Source organism: Hesperophylax consimilis, unplaced genomic scaffold, assembly GCF_061612785.1.
Source record: "Hesperophylax consimilis isolate HC1 unplaced genomic scaffold, BYU_Hcon_1.0 scaffold_33, whole genome shotgun sequence".
Taxonomy (NCBI): Eukaryota; Metazoa; Arthropoda; class Insecta; order Trichoptera; family Limnephilidae; genus Hesperophylax; species Hesperophylax consimilis.
The window spans coordinates 1,155,386-1,161,289 of NW_028301263.1; the positions used below are offsets into that span (position 1 = coordinate 1,155,386).

Here is a 5,904-nt window from a genome sequence, read left to right on the forward strand (position 1 = left end):
TCATAACGGAAATTACTTAATGACGCTGGAACTCATAGCGGAGTTTGATCCGTTTTTAAGTAAACATATTGCTCAATATGGCGGCAAGGGAAAGGGATATACCAATTACTTAAGTTGTACAACGTGTGACGAATTTATTGAATTGATGGCAAACAAAATATTAACACAAATAAAACATGAAATCAAGATATCAAAATATTATTCAATAATATTGGATTCAACACCAGATATTTCCCACATTGACCAATTAACTTTCGTGATCCGATACATTCAAACCGACGGTACGCCCGTTGAACGTTTTCTTAAGTTTATCGCAAATGTCGGTCACAAATCACAAGACATAGAAAATGCTATTATTAAAACATTGGACATGATTGAAATTAATATATTAGACTGTAGAGGCCAGTCGTATGATAATGCCGCAAATATGTCAGGCATTTACAATGGATTACAGGCCAAAATAAAAGAACTATGTCCCCTAGCAGAATATATACCCTGCTCTGCACATTCGCTTAACCTAGTGGGTGAATGTGCCGCTGAATGCGCTCAAGAAGCTTGTTGGTTCTTTGGTCTCCTTCAAGAAATCTACACATTTTTTACAGCTTCAACTCAAAGATGGCAAACTCTACAAGCACAAATAATCCTAGGTAATGATAAAAAAAATAAAACTACTGTCAAAAATCCATCTGACACACGCTGGTCAGCTCGAGCAGATGCTTGCAAAAGTTTGAAAGAGTCATTTCCAGAAATTTGCAATGCTTTAATTGCTATCGAGAGCAATACAGAGCAAAAACGTTCTGTTGTATGTGAAGCTAAAGGCATAAGATTGAAATTAGAACGACTAGAAACTGCTTTCATGATCGTGTTTTGGGGTTTTATTTTAGTTCACATGAATAAAACCAATAAAAAATTACAGTCCGTTGATATTGATATTTGTACAGTTATTCAAATGTATGACAGTCTGATTCTAATAATTTCTTCAGAAAGGGAAAATTTTAATAAATATGAAGAGCAAGCCTTAGAATTCGTATTAGTCAGAGAATATGAAAAGGACATCAAGAGGATACGGAAGAGAAAACTCACAGCAGATGAATCTGCCGAAGATATTACTTTTTCATTATCTGGTCGGGAAACATTTAGAGTGACAGTATATTTAGTAATTATAGACAGACTTGTCGTTGAACTTCAAAAGAGACGAGAAGCGTACAGCAATTTTTATACCAAATTTTCGTTTTTAAGCAATTTGGTCAATTTGAACACCGAAGAAGTTCAAAATAGTGGTAGTATGTTACTAACAGTGTTGCCAACGAGGGCGATATATCGCCATTTAGGCTACTCAGAACGAGACAACAGAAACAATTCTCTAGCCACCCCCCCCCCCCCATGAATTTTTTTTTCGGGACAAATTTTATTTTCTTGAAATTCTCTAGCCACCCCCCCCCCCTCCCACGAAATTTTTATTTTCACTTAAAACCCACCTAACTACAAATTCGGCTACTTTAGGTACTTGTTAAAATTTATAATATGTGGTCGCTAGAGGGGCGCCGATGAGGTGCTTGCCTAGGGCGCTCTCAACAGTTAATCCGCCTCTGTGACAATCAGTGACAATTATTGACAATGCTGACATGGCGGCGCGGCGGAAAATACCGAATGACCGTACGATAGAAATACGAAGTTTTAAGATGTGTGTTTCTGCTATCGTGGTACGAGAACACGCCGTCAGATGGAATGCAGGAAAACACTTCTTCTTCTTGACATATAAATTTATTAATTCACAATATAATTGCAGAGGATCTTATTTTCCTCTGCTAAAACTTAAACTGAAAGAAATAAAGGTCTAGTTTCCTCTATTCTTCAGTTTTACCTAGGTTTACATAAACCTAGTGATTAACTGAAAGAAATAAAGGTCTAGTTTCCTCTATTCTTCAGTTTTACCTAGGTTTACATAAACCTAGTGATTATCTCACGACTGACAGCGTAGGTACGCCTGTACCTACCCGTTATAGCAACACTGCAATACTGTTCTTTTTCTGGGAGGTATCTGTATTTAAACTAAATTCTGAAGGACATTTTACCAAAATAAAGATGTTCCACCCGCTCGTTGGCAAACAACATTCTTAACATAAAATAAAATGCATTTAACTATTCTTAATGATACAAACGTGACTTAAACAATAGAAATATTTTAAAGGAATTATTTTGAGGAAGATGAAACTTTATTTGGGGTTTTTATTACTATGGGACAGGGGTGGGAAAGGTATTGGCAAATATTTTTAGGCATAATGGTTTAACTAGGGTCATCATAAAATCGAAGGCGAACAGCTCTATTTGAAAACTGCCGCCGCTTGCAGTAAAATGTCACCAATTCTTAAATCATAAATGATACAAACAAGGCAATATGTTTATAAAAATACCAGGCCAAAGAATTGTTTTATTGTAGGGTCGAATCTGCAAATGTGGGAAGCTACATTAACTTTGAAAATACGAACTATGGGAACGGGCCTCCTGAAGGCTAAATTTTATTGAGCAATATGTAAACGTCGCATTCTCGAAGATCCAATGTGACACTTACATAAATGGAAAGACCGATTTTTTTTAGTAAGATTGTAATCAAAATATTTTGATGTCGATTGGTTTTAACGCTTAAAAGTGTAAAAGTCTGGTCCACGCGGGGACTACTTACACCGCGGAGTAAATTGCCGGCATTGTGGAGCGAGGGCGTATTGCGTATACTATATCTGCATATCTTTCCAAACGGATATTGATGGTTATAGGATAGGTGTGTGTGAGCCGCGTCTGTGTGTGTGTATGGTTGGTTGGATTTTGTCGACTTGGTCGGACGTCGATGGACGCGTTGTACGTAGTCGGAGCCGGAGTATGAGATTGTTCGGATAAATCGAATTCATTTTAATTCAGGAAAGAGAACAGCCGGGGTAGCGCGTATGTAGGTATGCTGATTATTCGTCAATCGTCAGTCATGAATTCTCACTTTATATTTAATACTGTACGTAATTGTATTCAAAAATCAGAATTAATATTATATTAGCCGATATGATTACAGAATTAGATACTTACTCGCATCATTGGAACTGTCTTATTCATTCATGAAAAATGACAAAATAATAGATTTTTTTTAAAACAATTTTGAAAAGATTTTTTTTTAAGCTAGCAATGAAATGTATTATTATAGTATCTAATAATTATTAGTTACTGTATATTTTATTTTTAGTTATTACATATGTTCATTTTCAAATAAACTAGTAGGTACTGTTTATCAATTTTTTCAAGATATTTATTATTAAATATTTATTTACTGTTACCTATGTCCTTATTACATATTATTAAAAAAATCTTTTTTTCTATAAATCAATCATATTTCGTAAGTTGAGTTACCATTTGTTTATTTTTTCTTATAATCATTGCTCCGTAAATCAGTAGATATAAAACATGAGTCATTGATTTTTTTAAATAAATCTTTTTGATTTACCTCAATTACTTTAAAAGGCAACAATCTGCATTTGGGATTTTTTAAATTTTTATTTGAATAAAATTAAAATTCGCTTTCGTTGTATGGGATTACAGTAATTTACAATAATTTCTGTAAATGATATTTTCTTATGTTGGTATTCACCATACTATACAAGTGGCTATTACCATTTATTCTGCATATTAGGTAGGTACTATTTTAGCGGATCTGTAGAAATAAATAGAATGGAATTTAAGCATGTTTTTTAAATAAATATATATTTTTTTAAAGGTTTGTTTAGGTTAGTGTAGGGTACGTTAGGTTAGGTAATGGTTTTTTTACTTTTAAAATAATTTTTTAAATCTTTTTTAAATACCCTTATTTAATTTTATTTAATTTCAGAGTTCCGCCAAAACAGTGCCTACCTAAATGGACGAATTAAATTAGTTGTTCTAGGAGGTATTGATTAACCCTTTCATCCCCAGTGTTAATTCAAATTAACACGAACTTTATGATTTTTTTTTTCGCAACTGTGGCAATTTAGAAAAGTCGGGTTTTTGTTTTCTTATAGCTGGCAATCTTCCCCGTGGCGTCTATTTTTTTCCGCTCGGTTGCAATCCTTATTCCCGCCACAAAAACGGTAAATATTTTGACAGCTGCCGATTGTGCGTTCCATCGAATTTCCGCCGTCATCAATTACTTAATTTAAGGTAAGATATCAATATTTTCTACTTGAAGTACATATATTTTAACTCATAAAGATGTGTTCTATAATAATAAAATCAGTTCAATCCACTTTTCACACTTTTTTTGGCAGAATATCGTGAATGAATTTCAATGTTCATTCAAATTAACACTGGTAGTGGAAGGCATAATTTCAACTAGTATGGAGAATTTTTAAAGATAATTATCATCGAATATTTCTTAATTTCTGAATGAATTTGAATTAAAATGTTATTTGTTGCAAACTTTAGTGATTAATTCAATATTTTTTGGTGCATTTTTGCCAACTACAGATGAATAACAGTCTTAACGAGTTGGAAATCGCGCTTCTACTCGAAGGTGATGTTTCTGACATTGAGCTGGAGGATGGCGATGAAATTGATGAACTTGATGATCTGAGGAGTCCGGAAGAGGCTGAGAACCATCATCTCGACCAACCAGCCCTCGAAGAAGTAGTTGGCATGCGGATTGAATTCCTAGTAAGTATTACCTAGGCTGTTTAGTGGCATTTTATTTCGTATCTGTACAACTGTACTGTGTTACTATTCATTGAATCGACCCGATGTTTGTTTTGGAAACAAAAACCGTTGATTAATGGAAGTTTGTTAAAATAACAACTTTTTAATGTATCTCTCCATCATTTTTCAGAATGCCGAAGTACTTGCGCTGGAGGAAGGTGATCCACCCCTTGAACTAGAAGAGGAAGAGCCGCCCCAGGTAGCAGCCAACATTGCTTCGGAGAAAAGTGTGCGTTGGCGTCATCGAGACATGGAACCCGTAGACTCTAACTTTATTTTTAGTTTTTCTGAACCGACTAAGGATATAACACCTCTTAAATATTTTAAATATTTTATGAGTGAAGATATTGTTATAAATATGGTAGAACAAACCAATCTTTACTCGGTTCAGAAAAATTGTAAAAATATTAACACCACTGTCGAAGAAATGGAGAAGTTTATCGGCATGCACATAATAATGGGTATTTTTAAGCTGCCTCAAATTGCCCAATACTGGCAAGAAGGGCTTAGACTGCCTATGATATGTGATGTCATGCCGAGAAACCGATTCACCAGCCTGAGACAATATTTTCATCTTAATGATAATATAAATTGTGTGCCCAGTGGTCAACCTGGACACGACAAACTATTTAAAGTTCGTCCTTTGGTAGATGCTCTCCGTCGCAATTTTTCCAAAGTCGAACCAGAAGAATTTAACTCCATAGATGAAGCTATGATCCCGTTCAAGGGGAGGAGCATTTTAAAACAATATATGAAAAATAAGCCCCATAAATGGGGCATTAAAATGTTCGCCCGAGCGGGATCAAGTGGCTTTGTATATGATTTTGAAATTTACACTGGCAAAGACACCAATGTGGGTGAGAGGACTGCACTGGGAATCAGTGGAGATATTGTAGTAAGACTTTGTCAAGGCATTCCTCAGAATGCAAACTATAAAGTTTCTTTCGACAATTGGTTCACTTCTCATTCACTGATTTCGAAATTAAAATCTATAGGCATATGGTCCATTGGTACTGTTCGTAGCAACAGACTACGTGGTTGCATATTCAAAACAGACCGTCAGTTACTTGAAGAGGGCCGTGGATCATATGATTATAAGACTGAATTGGAATCTGGTGTTTTTGCCATAAAATGGTTCGACAATAGGAACGTACACTTTGCATCGTCATACGTCGGACGGGAACCGGTTGGTACCGT

At 35.0% G+C, this 5,904-nt stretch overlaps 1 long non-coding RNA gene across 1 annotated transcript; it reads left to right on the top strand.

Moving 5' to 3' along the window:
* The first annotated feature begins 4,154 nt into the window (after positions 1–4,154).
* Positions 4,155–5,550, top strand: LOC149409215 (uncharacterized). The gene is made up of 3 exons (XR_016305243.1): positions 4,155–4,176; positions 4,483–4,668; positions 4,838–5,550. It is a non-coding gene; the product is annotated as an uncharacterized LOC149409215 (long non-coding RNA).
* The last annotated feature ends 354 nt before the right edge of the window (positions 5,551–5,904 follow it).